At 41.0% G+C, this 17,143-nt stretch overlaps 1 protein-coding gene across 1 annotated transcript in view; it reads right to left on the reverse strand.

The window, feature by feature from the left end:
- LOC114883068 (disks large 1 tumor suppressor protein) overlaps positions 1–17,143 on the reverse strand; it is a 335,824-nt gene that overhangs the window by 250,892 nt on the left and 67,789 nt on the right. The window lies entirely within an intron of this gene.

Genomic DNA, 17,143 nt, shown 5'->3' on the forward strand with positions numbered 1-17,143 from the left:
TCTGGAATTCGGAATGGTACAAGTTTCGAAATCATTGCCATACGAGAGATGAACAAATACCACTGATTTTTCTAACGCGAATGAATAAAGAAATGAACAATGGTTCGAGTCAGGTAAATTTGATATCGTTAAGTTCGACAATAAGCTAGCGGAGAAAAGTTTCGAGGCAACGACTCGAAATTCGATGGACTGAAGTTGAGTTTGTTACTCGGAGCCGTGAAATAAATGTTCCGGATAGAGGACAAAGGGGGACGAGATAACTCGGCCTCGTCTTTGAAAACTCGGACAGCTTCCATTTCGGTATTCGGAGCGAAGAAATATCGTCCAATTCTTCGTCGGCCAATTTTCCACGAGCTTTCGTCGCCAGTATGTGACACACGCACCATATCCCCGTGAACAGGAACATTAGTCCCGGTTTGTTGAGAAGTGGAAACGTAAATCACATTGTTCCCTTCTGTTTCCTCTAGGTTCGCTCGTTGCCAGCTGAAGAACGTCGCCAGAGGAACGATAATGTCTGTATGACGTACCTTAAAGCTGCGAGCTTCAGCGATCATGGTTATCTCCCGAGATACCTCGATGCACCGACGCGACGCGACGTTACGTTCATTAAACGGTCCATTCGTTTCGAAATCACGAAAAATATAAAATGAGATCCGAGGCTTGAAAAGTGCTGATGAAAGATTTCAAGACACCGACGGGTACTCGAGTGTAATTTCCCGTGGAACGTGACATTTTTCGCTATTTTTAGGATTAAGGCTCTTCAAGAGTTCCTTCTTTAGGAAGATTTTAATCAGAGCCTGGAATTTCCTTCCAATTTCGGCGCTGAAAATTAACCCGGAAGAAGAATTCGAGAAACTTTTTCTTTGACTATTAATCGTCTCTAACTCACGACTATACCGTTCGACTTAAATTCAGCCGAGATACTTTGTTAATTTTCATTTTTAAAATCTTACAAATTTTTAATACAAAGAATTTTCTAATATCCTTTTTGCAGTCGCGAAATGAGAACACGCAACGGTTTAAAATAAGAACATGTTCAGATTACATAATTAAACCCTGACGATGTTCCATGTGTTCACGGTGCGAATTTAATGATAATGATAACTACCTTAATAACCTTCGCTAGTATCATATAGGGAGAAATACGAACGGTGGAAAGTAGAAATCTCGAGACCTAACTTTTTATCACCGCGATATAGGGCAAATCCAAATTGCACCAGGTACACTAAATTTCAATTAAAGCTTCATTAATAATTAAACGAATCGACTAACGGTAACAGAATTACAGAACAATCGTGTAAATCTAATAATGATTATCGTTAATTGCAAATAAGCAGCAAATTATTAAGTAATTTTTCAAAATGAATTCGTCGATCAAGTTCAAATAAACAGGTTCAATTTTTCTTTATAAACTGGTAATCAAGAAACGTCGATGGGACGAGAAAAATATATTAAGTGCAACAAAGTTCGTCAGGCGTGCGTCGAATCGCGACGAAAATCGTTACTGATTAAATCGCCAATACGATTTAATTTAACGCTTCATATAGCGCGAATATATTTCAAATTCATTGCCAATTCCACGCGGTGCTAAATGCAATGATTTATTCATGAAACCTTGGCGAGTATACTTCGTTGTTCATCCATATCCTGGCTTGTTCATCCAGACGAATTTTCGCGCTACCGGACAAATCCAAAATACATTTATCGAAATCGTTTAAATATTGCCCGACCAAGCTCCGTTTCACTTTCTTTCGTTATTCCTCGCGTTTCAATGCAGCGAAGAAACGAGAAGGAAGAAAGCGAAAGAATAATTAATGGACCACGTCTCGACGTACGACGCTTCATTGCGCGAATGTTCATATTCTATTCACCGTAGCGAGTTTCTTAAGGGAATGAAAATCCCCGAGGTGGAGGAGAGGATTAAGACGATCCTCCTCTCTTCATTCCATTTTCTATAAAGCACTCTCGCACCGTTTTCTACCGCCTCTCTGTGTTTCATCCGAGGCTTGCCCGTAGCTTTCCGCTCGAAATTCATACCGTATACGCGGCAGATGATTCGTGAAAAGAACTCCAACCGGATAACCACGTCGAAACACTGTTAAAATCTCGTCATTAAATCTGCTAACGCTCCTCACACGCGAAATATCAGTTTCTTTTATTTTTACACGCCGAAAACACGCATATTATTCGTTTTTGTTCGTGATGTTGCATGGCTGGTTCGTTAAAAGCGAACAGATCCTAACAGCCGTTATTAAACGAGCAGGTGAATCAACCCGAGTCTTGGATAAATATACAAAATGTCTCGGTGTTTATAGTGCGAGTGGAAAGTTGGAAAATACGAGGAATATTTGTCCATGCTTTCGATTCGTTTTTAGATATCGAAAATGCAACTATTCTGTGGGGTTGGAAACGATAGATGGAAAGGTAAAATTGAACGTGTAAAAACACTCAAACATTTAATCAAATGATTGACACGGGTAAAATCAAAATTTGAACAATTTGTGGAGATACTCGTGTGTAAAACTTTTTCTACGCAAAGTGAGTATCAACTACCTGTGCTTGACAGTTTAAATTATTGGAACATGCAAACACGTAACAAACTGTTAAATTTGTGTAATTTTATCATTTTTTCCCCCATCTAACGTACGACAACTATAGTATAAAATGAAAAGTGTAAAAATGTAATACAGTCATCGTGTCGTATGTTCGACTAAATGAAATTTCAACGAGCAACGAAATTACGACGACCATGAACGTCGTCGTTAGAATTTTCTTAAAGGGAAAACAGAAATAGCCAGCAATTCCCGGGGCAGCCCGTAAATCCATGAAACAACCGACGTAATATTCTGAAGCGCGAGCTGGAAACGCACGGTACGCCGGAATTTCGACATTTTTGGCGTGCTACGGGATTCATTAGTCTTCCAGCGACGGCCATTCTCGGAGGCCACCGAGAGATATCTCAATCCCGTGGAACAGGGAACACGCTCGGTCTCGCGTTTCAATTACGAACGAGATCAATTCGAGCAGATCGTATTGCATTGTCAAGCATCGCCGTGAATTCCGATCGAGGCACAAAGTGTCTGCCGGATTAGTATTCGTTGCACGGGATACCAGAATCCCCTGGCCACGTGCTATTCACCCATTAACAACTCGTATGACCCATGCACCCTAGCTCGAATCCTCCTTCAGCCCTATGACGTCGAACGTTGAAACACGGGAATCGAGCGAGCATCTTCGATTAGAGATCGAAATTTTGATTAACTAGGTGTTTGGTTTGTTGCTATTACACTGATTAAAATGTGGTAGATGAAAGTGAACGTAGACGAGAGGATTTAGGTCACTGCAATTTGCCAGGAGATAAAGCTCGGGGTAGCAACGACGAAAATGGCGATATAAGTAGAGGAATACTGCTACGAGGATGAACTGTTAAACAGCTATAACTTTGGCATATCAACTGCAGAGATTATAAGATGGCATGCAGAAGGGTACTTCACTTTGCTCATCTGTGACATGTCGTATCCACGGGTTATATGACCGAAATATAATCATATAGTCTGCTCGATGATCCGTTCCACGGTCTATTCTCCGTCCGCTTTCGACTACTCCTTATATAATTTACCATCTACCTTCTGTCCGTTTCTTACCCATTCGCACATGTGTTTTCAGTTTAGAAACGGGAAAACAAGTTGGCCGAAAACAGAGCCAACTGCGCCTCGTCGAATCGAATACTCGACTTTGCATATTCCACGCCACATTTACCGTTGGGAAAACTACGATGAAAATCATTCGAAGCGTGGCCAGCACGAGCACCCAACGATCGCATAATTTATGAGAGAGAGATTGGGTGGGCATATTGGGAATCGTAATGCAGGAACAAGCGGAAAAGAGTGAAAAATTTCGCAAACTTTTCGAATCGATTTCCGTGGCGCGGAATACACGCGAATGTTGGGTTAATCGTCTGGTGACGAATTTTCTGCTCGATAATCCGACGTGGCCGAGTTTGACTAAATTTTCTTCCTTCTCTTTTCTTTTCATTAGAAAATCTCTACACCATCGTAAAAATGCAAAATTATATATTTATTAAAAAGCATACGCGTGCGACAGGACGGTGTAATTTTCTTCGAAGTTTAATAACATGTACCTCCTATATTGTAAGATACGTGTACATGGTTGCGCGCAGCTTCTCGTTTGATATGGAACAAGAAATCTGACAAAAACATGGAAGAGAAGAACTCTCTGTTCGAGGACGCGGGGTCAAGGGAATAAAGAAACGCAGAAAAAGAGAATGTAGATGAAAGGGTTGGTAGAAAAAAAAAACACATCATCCCTTGTGTACTCGAGAAACGATGAAAGAAGAAAAATGTCTGTCGCGTTCTCGAGTTGTCGAGACCGACTCGGAGTACAGTCGGGACTTGGAAATTCCGCAAGTTTCTGGAAATTGCGCCTCGAAATGCGGCGGAAGAAAGCTTCACTTCCAGTCAGTGTCTCGCTTCACTGGAATTACAATAATTCATCAAGCTGAGAACGCTAATGTTCGACGCAGGCCAACCGTAAAACAATGTAACGTAACGTTGAACGAAATGGAAATAATTTATCACGTTGGAAACCGCGAACTCTCGTTATTTATATCATTAACGAATAAACTGAGCCAGCTACCGGTACCAGAAACGAATAACAAGCTACGCGATGCGCATCGATTCACTCCGAACAAATGGTTTTGCTTTATCGAATTTTCAATTCCCTTCTTCCTCAATTCTTCGTTCTTTTTTTTTTCTCCTTCAATTTCTTCGTGAAATTACGAGTCCTTAGCGGAAACTCCGCGGTACCTTCCGGGCTTCCAAGCTTGATTCAACCGGGTACAAACATCCACGTTTATTCCAGTCGGCTGCGTAAGATGCCGTCTCAGCGAGCAAGTCCACCGGCAGCAGTTCGCTCATGCGATCACGTCTCATCCCGAAGGAACGTCCGAAAGGTTCGCAGAGGGTGCCCTGATATTCCCGAAAATGCACGCCGCATGTAACCGCATACCCAACGAAATATACCGAGCGAAACGCTTTGGAATTACAGCTTCACCGAGTCGAACCCCACGCTCGGATAAGCTTCGCGGCACGACGTTCAATTTTCAAAAGAGATCATGATACAACAATGTGCGCTTACAATAATCGTTTATGGTGCCATTTTTGAGATTACGGACGATTTGCTTCCTTCTACGATACGATATTTTTTCAAGGAAATTTTGCAACTTTTCGAGCTACTTTTAGATATACATATAGAAAGGAAGATTCTACGAAATCCGACGCCTCCTAAACGCATATTCCTTCGAAAGTAGAACGCTTCAAACTGATTCACTGTTTCTCCGTAATATGTCCTTCCATCCTGGCACTCATTAACTTTAATGACCCAGCTAGAAGCCTCAGAAGTACCACTTCAATCGTTACTACCATCCCAGACCTCGCATTTCAATTACGCAGATTCAGTCGCTAAGATATGCAATCTTGCAAATAGACAACCTAATTCCTTTCGAACATCTATCTCATCAAATGCGCGCTACTTGCATTTAACATTCGTCATTGTTTTACCGTGCACACCGGAAAAGGGTTCATCCCGTACGAATAAATAACCGGATAAAGTGGAACACTGCTGCGTACACATCGTAAACGAACTTCGAAACGGAAAACATGTTTATCTCCGGCTCATGGAAACTTTCCTAAAGAAGTTTCAAGCGTTTCAATTGTAGTTATTCATGCGGCAACATACTTTAATGAAGCTTGCAATGCTATTTAGAAAGCGGTACGACCCACGTGGATAGCTTCGGCTACGGTATTTGCACTTTCGTCGCTCGAAGTTACCGGAAAGATGAAGATTCCTGGGTGCAGTTGCAGCTAGCTTCATAGGCGAGTTTCAAATTTTCTCCTTTCCCCCATCCCCGGCGAGGAATCGTTACACCGGTTAAAAAATTGAACTTCACAAGGAGTTTGTAATTCGCGAGAGATATTCGATAACCTAACGAAGCGGTAGTTAAAGAAGAAGCACGGTATTCAATTATTGGGTAATTTTTCAGGTAGCACGCTTAATCAACGTCTCGAAGTTTCCTCGCGAACGGCACCGTTTCCGCGAGTAACGCTTACAGAATGCTCATAATTAATTAATCCCCGAGTTTCGTATCAAATTTCCACGCCCGTGGGTTATCGCGTTAATCGCGTTCACCGGCGAAATTTTCCTCGTCAAAAACACAACTTTCGACCCACGATACTACGGATTTAGTCAGTCCATTAAATAATGCAAAGCATTCTGTTCAGAGTTCGTTAACCGTTCGAAGCGCATCCGAGAAAAATTAACATAAACTAATGGACTCTGAAATCGAATTACACGGAAGAAGAAGCGGAGGAGCTTTTGTTCATGGAACAGCCGTAACTCTCGCGGGCAAAATAGCTGCATTCCACTGATTTCGTTGTAGCAAGTTTAATTGTGTTACACGTAAACACCGTTTACCTGCAACTAGCTAAGACAGAAGAAAATTTATGTGGTAAACCAGTGAAAATTAACGTAAACGCATCCTCCCGTGGCTGATCTCCGATCTTTATTGAAGTTGCAAACTACGTTTGATGCGATTCGACAGGTTGCATCCTATCAAAACACATGGGAGAATTTGCAATTAAAACGGTATTCTGTATTGCCCATGAAACCATGGTCCACGGACCATGAAACTTGTTACATTTCGTTTTACTTAGAACGGTAACCTTAAACGGAAATTAGTTCGGGGACTGAAAAATTTCGTATTCATCTCCGGGGGTAGCTTTGCAGTTTAATTTTGGTAGTTGGTACGGTGGTAGGGGGATGCAAATTTACAAAGTTAATTCGACAAATTCCGCGGGAAAACGAGGGGCCCTACAGCGAAACGAGAAGAAGAAGAAGAAGAAGAATCAGAAGAAACGACAGAAGAGGGGAATGGTAGAACCACAGTGAGATTTGCAAATTCAAACTCTTAACTTCCGCTCGTTCAAGGCAGACTGTAATTATTCTTGCTGGAATGTCGCGTCTGATTACAAGTCCCGACGTACGGACTGGCATAACTCGATCTTCTTCTAAAGAAACGTCAGTCGAGAAAGATAGTCCACTGAAATTCTCAATTTCCAGTTGTCTTCCAAGAAATATCGAGTTTTCCATTCCTCTTTGGAACAAGTATATTTCATTGTCTATTCTGTCTCGATAATTTAAGAATATTAAATTTTTGAACAGTTAAGAAATACTTATGAAATAAGTGGTATAGTCTCAAGGTAACACGAGAACGAGTAGTGTAACCATATGGATAGTCGGACCAACAAGCAGAAGTTTCTTTTAATGACAATAAATAGAAATAATTTCTACACGTTTCTTCACCATCTGATCTACGTTGTTAATATGGACCAGATATTAATTTGAAACACCTGCCACGTGGTTCTACAACCACCACGACATCACCCATTATTGACGACTGTGGTATTGTAGTATGCGTCGGTAAAAGCGTCGTTATTGATTGCGGTTCCGTCTCATAACGAAGATATACTGTTGTTCCATCTACCTTATGCACGAATTCCATTAAAACCTTGTTTTCTCATGGTTTACCATTCAGGTAACTTTACGTATAACAATACGTCCCATGCATCGCCGACCTTCCGGAGATAAGTTTCCAAGTCTCAATCGTACCAATGCAATGACATTGAAGGCCAAAAATGTAAGTTTCGCTTCATCCTTTTTGTTCAATCAGAGACACTTTTATTCACACCTGAATCTACGCAATTTCAACTTGTATCTTTTCAAAGTCAAATTGTACTCCAAAAATATTCATTCCCAGTTCGATCTATTAGCTGTTCGCTATTCACTATTCACGTTTCAGATCGACATTATAAACCCCACTTATCCTGAATTACCATTCATAATAAGCAAATTTCCTAACCAGTGCATTTCCAACTCGATACTTAAGATCAATAGGAATGGAGCAAATTGGACGATGAAAAGCTTGAAAGGGACTCTGTGAGCGCAAAGTTTTGATAGGTCAGGAAATTTCATTGGTCACACGATCCTTTAATGGACAGAACCGATGCATTTAATTCCACGTGATCCTCGCTATCCACATTTCAATTCCAACCAATGACAATCTAATGTACGACTGAGGACACATATGTCTGCGTGCATCTACGATCTACGTCACATACACACACACACGCACGATCCTCCACAAGTTAGGTAGTAATTCTATTCAACGGTTTACCGCAAACGCGCGTTCATGCAAACTGGTTGAGTCGATATGCAAATCCTTCGTGTCCTTAAAGACACGTGGCTCAGGAAAACCCTTTATCGTCAGCAACGGCTTAATCTTTCGTCAGCTGCAACTATTCAAGTTCACCTCAAATGACTTCTATTAAATTTTAGTTCCTTCATTAAGCAAAAGAATTTGACTTATGATTCGTGCTGTTCCCTTGTGGACATGATCACCAGACAATTCTCTTGTTACGCTATTACAATATCGATTATAGACTATTTGATTTAGTACATTGGGCTCGAATAGCTGGAAATTGATTTCATGGAATTGGACATAGTTCTGGAGTGAAGTTAAGGTAATTATCGTCCAGGGAATATGTAATTATCAGATACAACTAGCTCCAGAGGATCATTCGAACCGAGATGCATCACTTTCCACGAGTACTGTTTGCAATAATTTCTCTCGATGACTCCATGGAATACAAAGTCTAACTTCATGAAACGTATCCAATCTAGATTATTTATACTCACGAAACCGTAAAAAGGAAAGTTCCTCTTCATTTCGAGATACACGCGAGATTTTCCCCTTTAAACCTCAGTTTATTCAAAGCGGCTGTAAAACTGAACAGAGCGATCGTTTCTACGCTTTGACAAGGTTCCCTCGGGCAAATTCAAATCCGGAACGACCAACGAACGTTTATTCAACAAATAAGTAATCAGAAAACGCGACTGGTCAACGGTCTATCCGACAAATCAATCAAGTACGCGAATCAACCAATTTTTTTTTCCGAAAAATCATAGAAACGATAATACGAATATTTGTATATCTTTCTAGTACGATAACGTGATTTCGTGGTTGTTTCGTGTTTCGCAATGATCGCGCAACGTATGTTATGTATACATGAAGTTTGTTAAGTGTCCTAAGGCTACCAGTATGCATATGTACATACACACGGTGTTGTTTTCACGAACCGGCGAGAGTTTTTCCCAGCATCGGGAAGCTAAATATTTGTAAACCCTTTTTCCTCGTTCCTTTCACTCGTGCAAATATCGTCCTCGTTACCGTAAAATCTACGAAACGGGATGGAAAAACTGAAGGACGTGCTTCGAGTGATAATTCGATTCGACAATAGAGACACTTTAATTGAAACGCCCGAAGCTGTCGTTCGAAACATCGAGTACATCCAAGAGCATCGTTTTCAACTGTTTCGAACAAAAATCATTATCGAATCGCTCGATCACTCGTGGAAACCTTTTCGTTATTCAGACGAAGGAAAATTCGTGAGCCTCTCGTTAACGCATTCGCTACCAATTTAACGCGACAAAATAATTAAAATGAAATCTCATAGAGAAAGCTATAAATTGATCAGATTCACAGCCAGGTTTAGCAGTAAACAACGTTGTTGTTCGACTTTCTTCTGAATAAGTTTCTCGAGCTAACTTGTTGCAAACTTTCCAGGGATTTGCGAGAGTGGACGGTGGCCTTTTGTCACGACGCGATCATTAATTGTTTCCCAACGAGATTTACTAAGCAAACAACGCCGAAGGATGCATTATGAAAGTTTGAATTCGACGCAACGAGCGTTTCGATGTCCTAGATTGTAATTGATTTATCAAACACGACGAACCGAGTGTCGACAACCGAACTCGTTTGACTAATGAATACGAGTTCGACATGATGCTTCGGTAATCCATTTGACAACGGCAATCGTGCCGTTTTTCATTCCCGTTGAAACTGTTCGTTTTTCGCGTTGTACGCGGGGAATGGTAGCGAATAACAAAGTAGGTCGGTCAATGTTGAAAATATATTTTATCAACCTTTTCGGATAGCATTAGTATTTTACTTGGAATCAAATTTTACGCATAGATCTTCGTGAAACTTTGATTCATTAATCTGACTAATTCGACAGGATATAAGTATCCTAATCAAACATTATACTGATTCATAATCCTCGATTGAGCATCGTAAAGTATGTACTTTATCTACGCGACACTTAACTGGCTGCAATTTACGAAAGAGCCCATGAAAGAAGGTGTTTTATACGGGAAACAAGGCCACTGTCGCGAAAGAGGTCATCCAATTGGTTTTTTATTAAATGCTCGTCCCGCTTCATGACTGCGTGATAGTACGAGAGAAAAAAGGGGATGATACCCTTTTTCTTAGGTGTCGCTCATTTTTCATAGCCGCGTAATATCTACCTTCAACTTTTCCAAACTCGTGTGCGGTCTCCTATGTCACCCCTCTCCCCTCCTGCCATCTTTCGATTTTTTATCGCGTACGCCGGCAATTTATTTCGTTGATCGTTCTTCCGAGAATTGCCCATAAAAGTTGACCCGTGTTCGAATCGTTTCCTCTCGAAACAACGCCGCGCGAAATGGATCGCGCGAACTTTCATAACACCGTTCGTACAATGACCAACCGAAAGGAAATGTTTTCATTGTGATCCGTTGTTCGCATTTTCACCCGAAAATTTGAATATTCTTTTTTTTTATTTTGTTTTTGGAACCATTCATGGCGCAATACGTTTAGAGTATTAATTATTATCGATTTCCATTTTTAAAACACTTTCAAATTTTTGCATATTTATAGAATTTTAATTAGAGGATGTAAGTGATGATCATTGGGAACTATTGATAGCCACCGCTATCGATATTCTTTAACCTGTATTTCGTATAACCCAACATCAGCTGCTCCAGAGATTTTATCGATACTTTACGACGAATCTGGAGGGTCGAATCGTTTCGTTCGACAAATCGTGACGAGAATCAAAGGGTGTACTGAATTGAGAGGTAACCGGAAACACGAAGACAAGGTTTGCGCTCGTGTAACAACTAGCTGCTTTATAAATATTTCAGCCACTGTATTCTCGGCAGGTATTACCGATTCGACGTCACTTTCGCTAATTAAATGAAACACATAGCAGAATATACGACGCGTTTTGAAGCTGCAACAGGTAAACCAGGTTGTTAGACGAGTCTTTTAACGCCGAAACTCTGCCACCGTACTATTATTTTGTAATTTTAAAATTCTGTAATGCACGAGACACTATCTTCGGAAGAATCTGCAGGATTTACGATCCATTTAATTTTATCGCCCGTTTATCTGAATCAAATTGCTCCCACGGAAAGCGATACTTTCGTTACACTGTTTGCTACGGATTTATTCCGCCAAGATAAATGTGTTTTTAAGTGCAGAGAGTGTATGAACGAGAGAAAATATTAACCGAGCTTCTACAGCTGCAGTTTATGGATAGAATAATTAAAAAACATCGCGGAATGACTTGATCGATTTCAGGCAGTAATTAAAATTGGATGAGCTGTAAATCATTGTACGAGTGGGTGAAATCGACTCGAATTAAAAATAGATAAATAAAAAAATGATAGAATAATTTCAACATCAAAGTGTGGAGATATTTCAATTAATAGTATAATTTCGAGTTACTTCGATGAGAGGAATTGTTACGTTTCGCGTCAATGTTGTCTCAAGAGACGTCTGAAACCACAGTCGCATTTTCATTACTCGACATTCGCGAGTAGTCGCGATTCTTCTAGCAGGAAATGAAAACCGTTGCTTATCTCGCTTTTGAAGGGTGTCGACCTCGGTCGAGGCTAAAGGACGAACAGAGAAATTATTCGAGAATAACGAGAGAGAAAGAGAAAACTGTGGCAACAACGTGACGCGAAACAAACGTACGAAGTGTTCGCTGGAAAAATTTGTTAGGCTCGTCTTTGATGAACTTTCACGTGCGAAAGAAAGGGACGAGAGATCCGTCGTTTCAATAAAATTGTCGACGAAAATGAGAAGGGAAAAGGACTTCCTTATTTGCCTACCGTTATATTCTACACTCCGGCAGGATTTACTTAACGATACAACAGTCTCGCAACTGCTTTCCCGGAAATTAAGCTTCTTCTTACTTATCCCGTGATTCGCGCAGAGTATTTAAATGTGGATATTACAGAGAAAACTGACGATAATTATGCTACTACTTTTCCTAAGAAATTCAAAACTCCTTTCCCTCGTCTTTAAACTTTATCCTTTATCAAAATTAACTGTCACTTTGCGTTTCCATTTTTCTTTACGTCGATAACCACCCTTACACCCATTTCCAATATTTCCATCAAACGGTAGATTTTTTCGGCTACGCCTTAATGGAACTGAAATGTTTTCGAAACGTCGTGTTCAGCGACGAATTATCGTAGCACCATTGTGAAATCCATATAATTCAGTCTCGGTGACAGAAGTACCTTCGAGGAGAGAGAGAGAAAAAAAAAAAAGTTCCTCCACTTTCGCTGGTTCACGAGCCCGTAACCGCGGCCACATTTGTTCTCCTGCCGGCTGGTAATGGCCGCGAACGAACCATTTTTCGTTTCAACGAGTGCCAGCAATTTCAGTACTCGAGGAGATCGACAACACCGTACGTGTCTGTGTCTGCATATATCTAACAAGTTCCTTTTTCCCTTGCACGAAGGGACCAACAAAAAATCCTCCTCCGACTCTAGTCTTTTTTCGACGCGGTAGCCACGCTACGTTACCTCCTTTGAAGTTCGTGGAAATTCATCAGCCGGGAAACAGGCGAATCATCGCGGCCGAACAAAGCGGCCAACCCTTCCTCCGAACACCATTATCCCAAAAAGATCGTGGACGGACGAACAGAGGCGAACGTCATTCACTTTTCACGAGCTTTACCGTGTGGAATAGAGAGAGAAAGAAAAAGAAGAAAAAAAAAAGAAAGAGACGAAATTCGGTCAACAGCCAGACACTAGCCGACGAGAGGTCGACGCATCAGCGATCTCGTTCAACAACGAATTAATCCCGCGTTCTCGATTTGCCAGCCGGATCGTACACGGACGAACGCGTCCCTTTCGCGTATCGAGAACTCGTGAAAAACGCGGCGCACACGAGTCGATTGCACCCTGTACAAATCGTGCGCTGCCAATACGGATCACAGTCGGTTAGGTGGCGTCAGGAACACGAGAGACGCAACATCGTATGAAAATTCACCGGCGATCGTTTCACGATCAATTGCACCAATCAAACTATCCGTCGAGTCTCACTTGTCACGTAAACAGCTGTAGATTAATGTAAATAATTTTTGCATCTCCGACACGATGCTGTTAACGCTTCCTAAACGAACGGTGCCTATTATTTTAGACTTTAGAAACGATTTTATCTCGAACAGTATCGGCGAAGAGAAACGATCGACATTCGCGAAGGAAGAAATTTAATATTTGAATTTGAAAGCACACTTTCATAATGAAAAGTTAGGAAAAGAAGCAGCCGGCATGATGGTTATGAAATTTTCCAGAAGCAACGAAGACTTACGCGACGTACAATTTCTATAATGTATTCAAAATACGAACTAGAATTTTCAATTATAATATTCCCGATTAAGTATACGCGCGAACATCATCGTGCCTTGCAAAAAATATTTACATCCAAAATTTATCCACAAATAAAAGAAAGCACATACTCAAAAACTGTAGTAAAAATTCGATAACACGAAATAAGTGTGTCACTTGTTCACGATATACGAGAACCCGGTCGTTTTCTTTACATTTCTAAATTCACACTGCAACAACAATGGCACCGTGTTTCCCAGATCACTAAATCAGGATCGCTCGACAACCGGAAGCACTAGATCACAGATGACGATGCTGCTGTTTGAGTTCGACGCGTCGTGTTTGCACCATCGCGGCACGTTTCAAGACCACGAGTGTCGATCGGTTGTTGTACGGTCCAGGTGTGAAAAGAAGAAGAGAAAAAAAGAAACAAAGGCAACCGGGGGGGAAGGGGAACGACGGGGGCGAGAAAAGGGCACGATACAGTAACAAGTGGAAAAACTGAACGACTAGATCCCACGGTCGTTGTGGCGCGCGGCGAGCCACTGACTGCTTCCACCAATTCCACGCCTCTCCCTGTCCTCCCACCTCTGTGCACCACCACCTACGCCGATCACCCTTGCACACCCTCTTTGCGCTGTCCTCGACAACCCCAGGCGCAAACGCCACGACGATCATCCCCCGCTCCGCTATTCTCCTCCTCTACCTCCTCTAACTTTTCTTTCCTCCTCCCCCTCTTTCTCTCTTTCTTTCTCCCCGTCTCATAATGTAGACTGTGTTGTTTTTTGCACCATTGCATCGTTGTGTCACTGAATTTTGCACTACTCTAACCCGCTACTTCTCTTTGCCCCAGTTTGTTTCTCTATTTCTAGATTCCTGGATGGAAAGAGATTTCGCAGAAAGACAGGTGTGAAACACCTTTGATTCGACGCAAATCCTTTCTATTCCTTTTATTATTTCATTGCATTTGAAAAGGCTATAATGATTTCTAAATAAATATCAATCATTTTACTAAGTTTCCTTTATCACGACTGTGACAATATTCTCTGTGTCCGTTCGATCACCATTTCTCACCCCCTTTCTCCATTCGTTTCCTTCTTGTATCTGGGACAATGGAACTGACGTCCCGATACAAACCACTCGAATCAATCGAGAGTGTAATTGATAGGTTTGCTCGTTCGACGTCACGCTACCTTTCAATTACTTAATTAAGAAACAGTGTATTAAGCTCAGCATTGCGGACATTTCGTTACAGGGAACGAAACGTGCGAGGAGACAAAAAAAATTTGAAGAGGAGGGTGGAAAATGGCGGTAAATTAAAAAAACAGTGTCGATTGGCAGAATTGCTCTGACTGCGTGGCTTTTCTACCTGGAACCGTTTGTTCCACTTGTTCCCTGCCTTCGACAACCGGAGCCCGGGGATTACCAGAGATCTAAATCGTTTTTGGGGAAAATCGTTTTCGAAATCAATTGAGCAGTCCTCTGCTTTCCTGTCTGCTAACTAAATCTACCCGATCTTGATTAATTTCATTCATTTAATTTTTCCCCTTTCCACATACATACGTAAAGAATAATTTTTCTATATTTCATCCATTTAATTGAAATTTTTTTATTAATCCTTATATACTTGTATGTTTTCAAAAGAATTCTCATGGGTAGTATTTCATTCACGTTTGTTTTATACTGAAATTAATATTATCCCCAATGATACTATGTTTCGCTAAAAAAAATTAGTTTTTAATTAAAAGTTACTTTATCGGAGAAATAAAACTTCCTGGAGGAAACGAACGTCGACGACTTCCTACTTCGGCAATAATCGAAATAAAAGTTTTATTCGAACAAGCTGTTCTCGCTATAGTATCTTTTCTCTAACGATTCTGTTTCAAACGAATAAGCAATACCAGGGTTTTGATAAATTATCTTTAATACTGAAGCACTGGTTAGAATAGCTTTTCATTTGCTTTTATTCAATTTTTATCATCGCGATTATAATTTTTCCCCGCCCTCATTTGCGCTACGATTATGATTTATATTTTGAACAAACGAACATCGCGGAAATGACAAGTTCAATATTTCCATTGACGGGAATCGGTGAAATTTTCATTCTATTCGCAAATAAACAGAACGATTCGGTTGCTCGCTGTTGCCAGTGTTTTCATTTCCATTGACTCTCGGGTTGCGTTACATTTAAATTGACGTCGTCTTCTGCGTCAGCTGTTTTTGCAATCGTTTTGCGTTACGTACTACCGATATTGTCTACCGATGAACGCTGCATCGGAATATTACGAAACGTTCTGATATTAAAATGCCAACGGAAGCGGCTTGTAATTTCACTCCGCGAGATCCCTACGCGAAATAACTGGAGCCTCTTCGGCCTCTGGGTGGAAAAGAAAGAGAATAATAAAAGCCGGAAATTTACGGAGTCTAATTTGCCATTACGCTTTCTTGCAATTCGTGGTCGTCGTTACGTTTCCTCCCTCCAAGTGAAAAAGGAAAATACAGATACGAAAGCATAAAGAGCCGCTGCTGTTGAAGCAATTGTATTCTAGTCTTGTAAGTAAGAAGCAATATTACGACCCTACTTTCATCATTGGCTTTGATAAATATTGAATATCAAACGATAATAAAACTGTGTATCTGTATAAAATTCATAAGGCAAACAGTTGAAACGTCCGTCTAATGGTCTTGATTCAGAGGGCGAAATTTGAATTCAGAAATTAGTTAGTTCGAATAGTTATAAAAGCCGAGCGAATTATAAACCACAAATATGATACAGAGAATTATTTTCTAAAGCCCCTCGATACATGTACCTGTCGAACAAACAACATCACGTTTAAACGACATATTCGAGCGTATTTAGTTATGTTTAAGCCCTGCCTCGCGAGTGGAAAACGATGGCCAAAGCGTCGGATTTATTTCATATTAACAGCACAGAATTATATCACGTGTCGCTGAGCAATGCGGTAATCCCACAACGAATCGTGGTCGAATTGCTCCACGGCACGGAATTTCACTTTTTCTTTTCAACGCGTTGTTGTTCTGTCACGCGCAAACCACCCACGTTTCCGGTACTTTGCTTTCGTCCCACTTTAAACGTGAGTCTGACGACATACGGGCTTACATTTCTTTTAAACGATGTTCCTTAAACGATCGTTAGAACGTTCTACCTTTCTTTTCCCCTCGTTTTTAAGCAAACAACCTTCTTTCAGAACGCAAACCACGGTAATTGTCTATTTTTTCCCATTTCATCTTTCGCTTGATAGTTATGCGCGGATAGGCAAGAAACAAGTTTCCCGAAAACGACACACGAACTCGCTAAATGCACTCAATAATCATCGCAGCGAAACAACGACGGTTCGATTCATCGGATGACCCGGTTTTCCACGTTCGCCACGCTCGATTCGTTCTATTTTCATGCTCATTTCCACCTCACCCCGTTCGCGGAGACAAGCGAGCAGAAACGTACACGTTACATCACCGCAGTGCTGTTCAGAGAGTGGCGACACCGTAAATCAAAAGACAATTGAAAGGAAAATCCGATCAGACTTCTCGTTTGCGAACA

The sequence above is a fragment of the Osmia bicornis genome, chromosome 2, assembly GCF_907164935.1.
Source record: "Osmia bicornis bicornis chromosome 2, iOsmBic2.1, whole genome shotgun sequence".
Lineage (NCBI taxonomy): Eukaryota > Metazoa > Arthropoda > Insecta > Hymenoptera > Megachilidae > Osmia > Osmia bicornis.